The sequence below is a fragment of the Monodelphis domestica genome, chromosome 4 (genome assembly GCF_027887165.1).
Source record: "Monodelphis domestica isolate mMonDom1 chromosome 4, mMonDom1.pri, whole genome shotgun sequence".
Lineage (NCBI taxonomy): Eukaryota > Metazoa > Chordata > Mammalia > Didelphimorphia > Didelphidae > Monodelphis > Monodelphis domestica.
In genome coordinates, this window is record NC_077230.1 from 123926181 (window position 1) to 123939201 (window position 13021).

A 13021-nucleotide genomic window follows, 5' to 3' on the forward strand; every position below is an offset into this window, starting at 1 on the left:
AATAGAAATCAATAACCCAAGGTTCAATAAATTGGGAAACTTCAGCAACTAAGAAATGAACTCCTTATCTGATAAAAAAAATTTTTTTAACTAAAAAAAAAAAACTTCTGGCAGAACTGAAGCAGTCTGACAAAAATTAGATTAGAGCAACATCTTATATCATATTCCACAACACATTCAAAATGGATAGATGACCTAAAAATCATATTATTTTTTTCCTTGTTAAATAGTTGTTTATTGGAAAAAGGGGGCCGAGGAGGGGTCACTAGATTCACCACAGAGCAACAACACCATGGGAGAAGTCAGCACAAAGCTCTGGGATCTCAGCCTCTTCCTGGACTGTGAGGGATGGCCTGGACTGTTAGGGCATACCCAGATGGAAGGCCTTGACTTAGTAGGCATGGTTAGAGACAAAGAGGGACTCGCTGGCTGCAGCTCCTGACTTCCCAGATGGAGTATACTTGCCTTGAGCAGCCTGGCTATTAGCCAAGGCCTGCTTAACATATTCCTCCTGGGCAGCCCAGACATTTTCCTTCTTTCCACCCCAGGTCTTGAGGGCAGATGCCTGCAGGGCTCAGCCACAAGAAAAGGTCAGGGCCCATGGCTTGTGCAAGAGGCAGGTGTTGATGGCATTGAGATTGATGGAAGCATCCTCCTCACTCTGACCCCCAGACAGGAAGATGATACCAGTGACTGCAGGAGGCACAGTCCGGTGAAGGGCAGTTACAGTTGCCATTGCAAGCTCCTCATGCGAATATTTCTGGGTACAAGCATGGCCAGGAGTGACCATGTTAGGCTTCAGCAAGGTCCCCTCAGATAGATGTGGTGGTCACTCAAAGCTTTGTAGACAGCAGCCAGAACCTTCTCGGTGACATACTGGCAACACTTCAGATCATGTTCTCCATCAGGGAGGATCTCTGGCTCCACAATGGGGACAATGCCATTCTGCTGGCAAATGCTGGCATAACTGGCCAGCACATTGGCATTGTCCATGATGGTAAGTGGAGGTGTATTTTTCCCAATCTTCAGAACACAACGCCACTTGGCAAAGTCAGCCCCATCCTTCTTATACTGGGCATAGCGCTCAGCTAGCCCATCCAGACCTTGGGTAGTATTCTCCCCATTGGTCCCTGCCAGGGGCACTACACCTTTGTCCACCTTGATGCCCACAACACCACCCTTGCCCTTTATGCCTTTGGGAAAGGGACGACCATCATCAGTTTTCTGGTAGAGCGTCTCATGGAAAAGGATGACACCTCCAATGCAGTTGTTCACTCGATCATCTGCTGTCAGAAGTAACTGCCTATAAAGGCGGTAATTTTCTTCTGTGTCCTCAGTTCCGATGGGATGGATTGCAGCTGCTTTGCAATGCTGCCTGTGGACTCATCTGCAGCCAGGATTCCCTTGCCTGGGCAACAAGTCTTCGAGCTATTTCAGAGAGCTCTTTCTTTTGCTCTGGTGACAATGCTGGGAGGCATGTTTTTCCTTTGGCTGAACTGGTAGTTTCCTGGCCTCAGAGGTGAACTGCCGGCCTTAATGGTGAGTTTACCGGCAGGAAGAAGACCACTTATGGTAGAGAGCAGAACTTCTGCGCTTTCCGAATGCGAACATTGCCTATTGAACTCAGGAGGGGGGGTAAAAATCATATTATTAAAACATGTTTTGAGGAAGTAAGTCAGGGCAGCTAAGTAACACAGTGGTCTCTGAAGGACATAGATTTAAATCTGGCCTCAGATACTTCCTAGCTGTGTCACCCTGGGCAAGTCACAACCCCAATTACCTAGTTCTTGCTGCTCTTCTGTCTTAGAACTGATACTTTGACAGAATCAAACTAAATAAAAAATTAAAAATAATTAAAGCATAACTCTTTTGTAGCTATGGGTCAGAAATATGTTATTTTTTAAATTAAGTTTATTTAATTAATTTATAATATTTTTCCATGGTTTCATGATTCATGTTCTTTCCCTCCACTCCCATCCCCTTCCCATAGCCAATGAGCAATTCCACTAGGTTTTACATGTGTCATGATCAAGACCTATTTCCATATTATTGATGTTTGCACCAGGGTGATCATTTAGAGTCTACATCCCCAATCACATCTCCATCAACCCATGTGATCAAGCAGTTGTTTTTCTTCTGTGTTTCTGCTCCCACAGTTCTTCCTCTTGATGTGGATAGTGTTCTTTCTCATAAGTCCCTCAGAATTGTCCTGGATCATTCCACTGCTGTTAGTAGAGAAGTCCATTACATTTGATTGTGCCACAGTGTATCAGTCTCTGTGTACAACATTCTAGGACAGCGTTCTCAACCTCTCAATTTGTAGCAATGAGAATACATATGAGAATACATAATGCATATCAGGTATTTACATTCTGAATCATAATTGTAGCAAAATTACAGTTTTGAAGTAGCCACCAAAATAATTTGAGGAACTGTATTGCGGGGTCACGGCATTTGAAAGGTTGAGAACCACTGTTCTAGGAGGTATATTCTTCACCAAAAAAAGTGATAGAGGCAATTTAAAAAATAAACTAGATAACTTTTTATTACACAAAATTTAAAAGTTTCTGCACAAACAAAAATAACACAGTAAATGAAGGGAAGCATTTTCTCAGATAAGAGTTTTATACCCAACTTATACAAGTAATACACACATGTATGTATATATACATATGTAAATATACACATACATATGCATGTGTGTCTATGTATACATATGTGTGTATATGTGTGTATATTTACCTATTCACTATATGTATGTGTATACCAAAAGCCAAGTGGTTAAAGACACGGAAAAAATTCTGAAAGTTATTGTAAACAATTAATAACCAAATGCATGAATGTTCCAAATGTGAATTTCAAAACTATTCCACCCTAATCAGACCATTCTTTAGAAGATCTGATTTAGCTATTTCCTGATCAATAACAATAGAGATACTTGGAATAACAGAATCAGGTCTTGGAAACCCACATTCTCCACCCTATTCAATGTAAAAAGATTAGGAAGGGCTGCAGCAAACTAAAGATTTAATTATTTGAGAAAATGGCCTTCAACAGACATGTACAAAAAAAAAGGACAGCCCTCTGGGCAGTCCTAAGTTAAGCTTGAGCCACCATTGGCACATGTGAGATGCAGAAAGTGAGGTGGAGAACAGGCTCTGGAGTTCTTAGGACTTCCTCTGAGTTGGGCTAGAGTGCAGTTTGATCCTGGAGCTTGAGGTTGGAGGAGCCCCACAGATTGCTTTCCTTCAGATTGGTCACATGAGTGATAAGGACTGACCCCTTTCCCTGCCTTGGCTCTCCAAGGCTTTAATGCCCACGTTGGCTCAGCCTGAGCCAGAGTGGTTCTGAGTTACACTCCTTTCCTTCTCTTCCTCTTTCCTTCTCTCTCTCTGTCTCTCTCTCCCTCTAATATTGTCTTCCTCCTATTGTAATTAAATCACCATAAAAATTTGGCAGCTGACTTGGGTATTTTATTATTTGGGATTTCCCTAGGCAACCATTTAAATTTAGATTTTTTTTCAGTCTTAACTATACTTTTAACTGTTACACAAATAGCTAATAAGAGAAATGCCTAAGGTTTTTGCCATATACCTGTATTGGCTAAAATGACAAGAGATGAGAATGGGCGGTGTTGGAGGAACCCACAGCACATTGCTGGCATGGCTGTGAATCAGTCCAACCCCCTTGAAAAGCATTTTGGAGTTATATGAATAAAGTGACTAGAGAGTTTGCCTCTAGGTATGTAGCCCCGGGGAGGTCGCAAGAAGGGCCTTTCTGGCCCCTGTACACAATGGAAGAGAGTGAGAGCAGCATTTGTCTGAGTAGCAACAAACTGGAAATGAAGAAGATGATTGCTTAGTGATTGGGAAATGGCTAAACCATGGGCATATGTTATAATATCTGATATTATAGCATACAATATCAATATTACTAGGGTAGCTAGGTGGCACCGTAGTTAGTGCTGGACCTGGAATCAGGAAGACTCATCTTGAGTTTAAATATGGCTTTGGGCCCTTCCTAGCATGTGATCCTGAGCAAGTCTCTTAACCCCGTTTGCCTCAGTTTCCTCATCTGTAAAGTGAACTGAAGAAGGAAGTGACAAACCATTTCAATATCTCTGACAAGAAATGACTGAAATAACTGAACAATATATTAGAAATATTGGAAATGTTAAATATGATGAGCAGTTTTTAAGATTCACAATATGTATACCCATAATCATACATATATAAACTACCACAATGTATATATAATATATACAAACATATATATACAAGAAAACAATATATTCAATAACCACCCAGTTAAAAGGTTAGAACTGTTGCAAAAAAATAAATAGTGAATGTTGCAAAATTACAAAGAACCACCATGGTCCCATGCCACACCCCAGCTTCTTTGCAGAGGTAGAGGTTCTATCTGAATTCAGACTTTTTTAGCCTATTGATAGGTTTTGCTCATTTTTCCCTCTTCTTTTCCAAAAATAATATTGTTACATAGGATGGATTTCTGGATGGAGGGTAGGCAGAAGGATAGTTTGAGGAATTCTGGTGATAGAAAAAGATATCAATAAAATGTTAGGTTTAAAAATATCACTCTGAAAACCATATTTTGGAGTGGGATGAGGCTTGAGGCAGAGACCAAATAAAAGGCTAATCTAAAAAAAGTTCAGGAAATAAGTGACAAGGGCCTGAACTAGGAAGGTAGCTCTATAAGTGATGAGAAAGCAATGTGTACCAGAGATATTGTAAAGATAGGCAAATGATTACATATGTTTTGTGAATGGAAGTGAGAGTAAGGAGTTAAGGATGACATGAAGCTTGCAAACCAGAATTACTTGAAGCATGAGTGCACTTGGCAATAATAGGGAAGTTAGAAAAGGAGTTTTGGGGAAATGATGTTGAGTTAGAGATATGTGTTTTCAATGTTCAATAAACATTTCATCATAAGAAATTGCAGGGGGAAGCAAGGTAGCTCAGTGAATTGAGAGTCAGGCCTAGAGATAGGAGGTCCTGGGTTCAAATCTGGCCTCAGATACATCCTAGCTGTGTGACCCTGGGCAATTAATAATTAATCCCCATTGCCTAGCCCTTACTGCTCTTCTGCCTTGGAACCAATACACAGTATTGATTCTAAGAAAGTAAGGGTTTAATTTTTTTTAAATAGAAATTGCAGTTCCAGAAGGAGGCTAAAATGATATCTAGATCTGGGAAGTGTCTCCATAGAGATGGTGATTGAACCCCTGGAAACTGATGAGGCCACCAAGGTAGAGAGTATAAAGAGAAAATGGAAGAGGACCCAATACAATGTATTGGGGGGACATACATAGTTTAAAATGGATATTACATAGATTTTGAAAGAGCAAAGGAGAATGAGAAAAACATAAGGAAGGAATATTAAGGCAAAGAAATGTCCCAGAAATCCAGAGAAGAAAGTGAATCCATGAGGAGAGGTTGACTAACAGTGTCAAATGCTGCAAAGAAGTCAAGAAGGATTGACAAAAGACCTTTGGATTTGGTCGTTTTGGAAGGAGTAGTTTCAGTTGTGACAAGATCAGAAACCAGATTGAAGAGGGATTACAAGAGAGTGATGAAAGGAATGACTGAATTGTAGATAGTTTTTTCAAGTAGTTTGACTAAGAAAAAAGAGGGAGAAAATTATTTAATAGCTAGTATTGGTGGTGGGATTTTTTTTTCTTTTTTTTAGGATGCTGAATACTTGGGTATGTGTGTAGAGATTCTGGAAAACCAGTAGATATAGAAGTGGAGAAATTAATGATTATGGAGATAGAGAAATATGCAATAGAAGGTAGCAGGAGAAGAAAAGAAGTTGGTGGGCAGAAGAGTGATGGGGAGGCATGGGGGTACAGTGGAGAGTGTATTTGATTTGGAGTTAGATGACTGGATTTTGAACCCCAGCTTTGCCACATACAGGTAATATCTGCATGACATTGAGCAAATCACTCAATCTGCGCCTCTGTTTCCTCATATGTAACTTTTAAAGTTTGGACCAGAAGACATCCAAGGTCCATTCCAACTCTACCTAAGATGTTTTGATTCTTATCATTAGAAACTGGCTTAAAAGAAGAAAGGCTGGGGGTTTATGACAAGAGTTTGTGAAGGGAGGAGAAGGGAGAAAGAAACAAAAGAGAAATGGCCTTAATTTTTTTCAGAAAAGAATGAGGCAAAGACCTTAGCTGAGATGGCTGGGAATAGGACACTGTGGGAAATTTAAGGAGAACAGAGATTTGGAATGGCAAAGACTGTGGAGGGTGGCAGGGAGAAATAAAAGGATTGCCTTATTGTAGTGAGGTCATATCAACCCAGTTGAGCCATATCAATTTATAGTGGATCCAGTCGTTGTGGGGCCCAGTGACAGATAGCAGCACATGAATTGAAACAAGAACTGGATGGTAAGAGAAATTAGGACAGAAATATGACAAGGAATTTCAGAGTAGAGGATAGTATAGAGTTTAATTGGTTCATTAAGGAGTAAAGATTGTGGAGGAAAGAGAATATAGCCAGAAAAGAGGTGATAGTACAGAAAAGATAGCTAGTTGTCCTTTTTACTCAAAGAGGATGAAAATGACATCATTAGTGATGTCTTTTAACTAGTGCATAAATTGAATTTAAGTGAGACAGAGTTGCACAATGTTAACCCCACTCTTTCTTCCAAAGTCAGCAAAGTCCAGTGGCAGGGCAGAAGTCAAGATGGCTGGTGATGGCCCAAGATGCAATGGATGACTTTGGTGTTTTTGATCTCTAACCAAGCTCTAAGCTTTCCACAATGCCTGATTTAGCCACTTTCATGTCTGTTGGAACAAATCGTTTTCATCTACCCCTTCCACTGAGAGAAAGTCTTGACATTCCTGGGGTAGACACCTCCAGCTTTGAGGTCTTTTGGTTACTCTCAATCTGGTTTACCTGCCTGCCAAGATGGTTTATTTGAGTAAGACTGCTGCCCAAGCTAGAATTTCTTGGAGCCACAGGTAAGAGCTGGGTGGCAGTTGGGCAGCGAAGAGGAAAGCTGCCTAGAAAATAGCTTGGCAAGTCCTCCCACCAGAGGTACTAGTCTTCCTTCCCTAAGCACTCCAGAAAGTAAAATGAGTGCAGTACACAATGTGGATGAAGAGCAAATTTAAGAGAACCATTTGGAATGAGAAGAGATTGTGACCAGATAAAGGAATTTCAAGATTATAGAATTACAATACTTATAGGTAATGGCAAGATCAATGGAGTGACCATCCCTAAATGTAGTTGAGGTGGAATGGAATAATAAGTAGGTCACAGGAATTTAGTGGGTTAAGAAACTGAGAGATTAGGATATTTGAGAGGAAATATGTATGATTCAGGAAGTTCCCTAGTATGATGGAAGGCAGGAGTTGGACTAGAGAGAAGACTTTGAGTCAAGCACTGAACTTCTAGAGAAAAGATGGAGAATATGCTGGGAGGTCAATAGATAACAGCCAGCAGGATCTGATTTGTCTGACAGATTTTGATAGAATTTCTATAAAAGATAAACAGATTTATGTGCAAAGAAGGGAAGATGGCAAGGACTAACGTCAGTGGACCCAGCAGACAAGTGAAAATGTTCATCAAGTTCTCCACTAAGCCATTTTGTTTATTCAAAACATAGCCATACAAACATTTTGGCCTCTGCAATCCTTTAAACTACTGGCTAAGAAGGAGTGAAATCTGTATGGGGGGGGGGGGGGGGGGGCGGTGCAGTATCCGTGTAGATGAAATCATTGCAAAAAGCAACTTGATTGACAACACTGAAGAATGCTTCATTTGTGTAAGTTTTGATTTTGTTGGCAGTAATACTTTTGCTCATTCTTTCAACACACATGCTTAAAGCACTTTAGCTCAACAACATTTAAATGGACTTTAAATTGGGTGGCACATTTCGGAATCACACAATTTAGCATTTTATTATACAGTTTTCTGTTGCTTCTCACGTGTAAGCCTTTTTTGCAGCTAGCAAATTTTAACCTCATTAAGAGCAAGGACCGTGTCCATTTTATTCCCCATATCCCTTAGCATGGAGCTGAGATAATAAGTAGTATTGTATTCTTAAAAGAAGTGAGATCTGAGTTCCAGTTCTGGCTTGGCCACTAATTTCCAGTATAATGTTGTCCTCTTCCCAAAAAAGGAATTGTTCTCTCTGAGGCTCAGTTTCCTCAGCCATAAAAAAAGGGATTTTTAAAAAGTTGTGTAAGGATCAAATTATATGAAAAGCAGCAAAGTGCTTTGCAGAGGAGAAAAATGCTCTACAAATAATAATGCATTCTTTAGAAAGTGCTCAAGAAATCCTGGGTGACTGTGCAAACCAGACACAGCTATATAATAAATAAGATAGGAACTAGACTGACATTTCACTTTGCCACATGTGTGCCTGGGAGCTCACTGACTGTCACTTACAGCATCAGACGGTGCTCCTATTGCACTGGATTTTCTCCACAATGCCACAGAAATGTCCTTATTCTGGAATTTTGCTCCAGACCAGGACTTCTCACCTCGAAGTACCCTCTGACTCCTGATGGTTGCCTAGTTTCTTTCAGAATCTCCATCTTAAAGAAAAGAGCCAGGCCAGCCATCTCCTGAGGCAGCATAGAGAGCCAGAACTGGAGTGGGGAAGACCTGAATTAAAATTCAGATCTGATACTGTGTGACCCTGGGCAAATCATTTCACTTTCTACTTTAGTTTCCCCATCTGTAAAACGAGCTAGAGAAGGAAATAGCAAACCACTAGGGCATCTCCCACCCCCCCAAAAAAAGAAAGCCAAATGGGATCATGAATAGTTGGACACAAACAAGCAACAACAACAGTTCTCTCCTGGCTCCAATCTAGACTCTGGATTTTTTCCATGAAGTTACAGCTTCTTCTTTTCCCTTTTTACCCTTTTGTTTTCAGCTTCCTTTATGCAGCATCTCCCCCCATTAGAATGCAAGCTCCTGTAGGGCAGGAACAACTAGTCTTTTGGTTCTGTACTTCTCTCCTGAGCCTTTAGCCCATTTTAAAAGCACTTAATAAGAGCATGTTGACTTGATGTGGCTTGACTTGATTTGATAGATGAAGAAAGTCTCTCTTAACTAGGGATGGGCTAGCACCTTCTCGGTGATCGATAAGATTGCCTGCCACACTGGTGTTAAACTCAAATAGAAAGGGGGCTATTCATCCATGCAGAAGGATCCCTGCAGGCCCATTTTGACTTTGTTTTAAAATACAATTTTTATTTTTTTCCATTTTTATTATATTTTCACTTATTCTATTTTTATTGTATTTTCATTTATTCTGCTAAATATTTCTTTCCCAATTACATCTGAATCTGGTTCAGCTGTACTCAGGATCATTCTGGGCTGTACTGTGGCCTAGAGTAATGAAAAGTTAAAGTAACTTGTCCAGTCAGAGGGGGAACTTGAACTCTCTTTAATATAATGAATCATGCCTAACACATATGAAGGACTTAAAAGTTTGCAAGGTGTTTTACATACACTATGTCATCTGAGTTTCACAACAACCCTGCGAGCTAAGTACCACAGATATTATTATCTCCATTTTACAAATAAAGAAACTGAGGCTTAGAAAGGTCCAGCGAGGTGCCCATAGTTACATAGCTAGGAAGCAAAATCAGTTTGGATTTGGATCCGGGATTTCTTGTTTCCAAGACCTGCATCCTATCTACCACACCATACTGCCTTCTTTTTAAACCCTTACTTTCTGTCTTAGTAACAACTCTAAGACAGATGGGCAAGGGCTAGGCAGACAGAGGTTAAGTGTCTTGCCCAGGGTCACACCGCTGGGACAAGTCTGAGGCCAGATCTGAATCCAGGTCTTCCTGATTCCAGGCCTGACCTTCAGTCCATTGAGCCACCTCACTGCCCTTCATGCTGCCTTGATAACGTGCTAAGATCATTTTCATTCAGGGCTTAAAGAATTAAGTCCAGCTCTAAAGAATACGATTTTCATGCTCTCCATCATGCCATGGACAAAAATAAAATTGTATGGATGGTGCATCCATCTAGTCCTTTTTGCTAACTGGATAGATAATTGGAAGCATTACATCCTTCGGATATCTATCACCTGCCTGACTTCTTTCTGTTCTTTGGCATTGTATGGCAGCTTTGAAAAGAGGCACTTAACCAGAAAGAAGAATTAGAGAGGGCAAGTAGAAAAGAAGGAGGCCATGGTCGTCTCCTATGGGAAGATGGACTGTTTTAAAAAATAGCATAGCATGTGGAATCACAAGTCCTTTATACTTATCTAAAAGTCCAGTGCTTCAAGCTATTCTGTGTTGCCAAAAGATATCAAACTTTCAGCAGTGTTCTCCTTCAAATAGGGAGCTTTCTCTCTCCCCTCTACATTAATTCTGCTAATCAGGAAAAAGAGAAAAGGTTTAATTACACTTTTTTAAAAAACATGACCCTCTGCGTCATCTCTGCTAGGAAAGAGGATGCAAGGCATTTGGCACAACTGGAGAATTTAATTCTGAAATTCTAAAGTTATTCTCTTCCCAGGAGAATAGTGTGAATGGCCAAAAATTAAAGTTGTTTAGTTGGGTAAGGCAGGGCAGTTCTGCAGTTAGTTGTCTGTTGACAACAATGTATACAAGTAGGCAATTCAGAAAAATGCTCTCTGATGATAATGATGTAGTTAAATACGTGGCATGGCATTAAATAGTAAAAGCTCTGAAGGAAAGCACCATCTTTTGTCCACTTTTGAATCTCTGGCACTTAGCACAGAGTCCAACACATAGTAGGTGCTTGATAATTTTTTATTTGATTTGATTGATTGATAGGCTTTTTGATTCACTGACACGGCATGACATTTTAAAAGACTGCAAGACAGGGAGATTAGCAACAAAAGTTAGAAAAGCAACCAACCAGCTTTTCAAAATAATCACATATCTCCTTCACAGAGAGCTGAAGTGCTTGCTTGACTGAGAGGAAACAGATCTTTCATTGAGTTGGAATCACATCTTCCAAACTACAAGGGACTAATTTTGAATGGTCTTCAGTAATAACTTGATCATAAAGGATCCTATCATTTAGAACCCTAGAGCAAGTTTGCTGCAGTCGGTGAATAAGAGGGCTGGGTCTGGGGCTTGGAAAACCTAAGTAGAAATTCAGCCTGTGGGTGCCCTTGGGCAAGTCACTTGACTCTTTTGGGCCTCAGACAATTTCTTAAAACCATCCTACTATGGGTTGTAATCTATATTGGTGGGGAAGAGTTTTAAAGATCATGCATGCCCCTCACACTGACTAGATATCAACACAGAAGGGAATAGATCTTTGGGCTTTAAGAACCAGTCAGAAGTGCATTAGAGGGGCAGGAGCTTGCTTGGAGGCAGTGGGGTGACTTTGGTGATGCTCCATGGTCTTTATCAGACCTATAATTCCAAATATCATGGGAGATGCCTTTGGTTTTCATAACACAGAAACAAACCCCTGTTAAGTTCAGGGCAGTCTATTAACTTTGGGTAGGCCATCTGATATCTCCCTACTCCAGTTGTGGACAAGTTGGGGTGGAAAGGTCTTGTGCAGTGTTTGGGGAAAGAAAGTCTATTTTTATGCAAGTGTGAATTTCAAAGCCAAAAATAAAGGAGTCTTTGAATGGTCTGTGTAAGTAGGAGGATAGTAGTATGTGTGTGTGTGTGTGTGTGTTTCTCTTCTCCCTGTATTAATATGGATAATGTCCTGACTAGACCTGGGATTTCACCATGCAGGTGATAGATAGGATAGATAGATAGATAGATAGATAGATAGATAGATAGATAGATAGATAGATAGATAGATAAATAGACAGACAGACAGATTAAGGAACTTCCTCTCCCCAAAGCACATGGACATCTTCTCTGTCACTTGGGTGGGTCTGAGAGATGCCTGGGGTACCATGACCAGGGCACTTAGGACGCTGAGATGAGACCCACACATCCAAGACAAGCTGGAGGCAGGACTTGAACCCACAACATTTTGACTCCAAGGTCAGTTCTCTACTGCCTACCCATGTCATCATTTCAATGAAGAGTCAACTATAGAAAATTTTAACAAATAATAAGTCACTATAGTTACTGTACATAGGAAGGAAAAACAGGTAGCAAGTGAATTGTTCTTTCCTGTTTATATCTAACATGTCATAATTCATTATTTGTTTCCCTTAAAGATGTTTGGCCTGAATTAAGGTCATTAGTGATGGTCAATAGATGTTATAAGGAATTTATTTTATGTTTTTTATTTTGTGGGAAAGACCCAAGTTTAGTTAATCTCTTCATGATTCAACAAATGGAAGTAAGGCAAACAAATGATTGTCCAGCACAATAGAAAAATATTTAAAATTATTAATAATAAGTTAAAAATAAACTACTTCCTAGATGCAGACTTATACTTGAGATATAAATCTTTAGTAGCAGAAAAATTAAACCTCTGTTTTTCACTGTTGAATTCTTGATGTCCATTTAATACAATAAAATGGCCATTCTGCATTCAGGTAAGTAATTAAAGGTTGAAGACACCTCAGACGAGGGGAAGGAAGATACCATTATGTGATAAATATATCTCTATATAAATTTATAAGGATCAAAAGAGAAAAAAAACCCAATCAACCATCACCTTAGAGAATGATCCTTCTGAACAATTATCAACCCTTCAAAGCTTCATATTTCCAGGACATCTCCAGCCATGTAATTAGAACTCAAATCCATAACCTCCCCACCTGAGAATGGACTTTTTCATTGGAGCTACCCTTGGCTTTCTTCTGTTCCAGACTTCCAGGATTCCATCAAACTTCCAAGACATCTCCACCTTTTCCTATTGTCAAGCTCCATGAGAGCAGGGACTGTCTTGCTTGCTTTTATTTATATCCAGAGTGCTAGAGGAAAGGACCGATTAAATGTTCTATCCATCTATATAAGCAGGAACATTAGAAACAAAGCTTCCAGTAATAGCTGGATGATTTTACTTACTCTGATTTTGTTTTGAAAAGCCAGAAATTACTCCTCTAACTTGGAGTCAGAAAACATAGT

General features: G+C 39.9%; 1 pseudogene; it reads right to left on the reverse strand.

The window, feature by feature from the left end:
- Positions 1–273: 273 nt before the first annotated feature.
- LOC100014475 (fructose-bisphosphate aldolase A-like) lies at positions 274–8596 on the reverse strand (annotated as a pseudogene).
- Positions 8597–13021: the final 4425 nt, after the last annotated feature.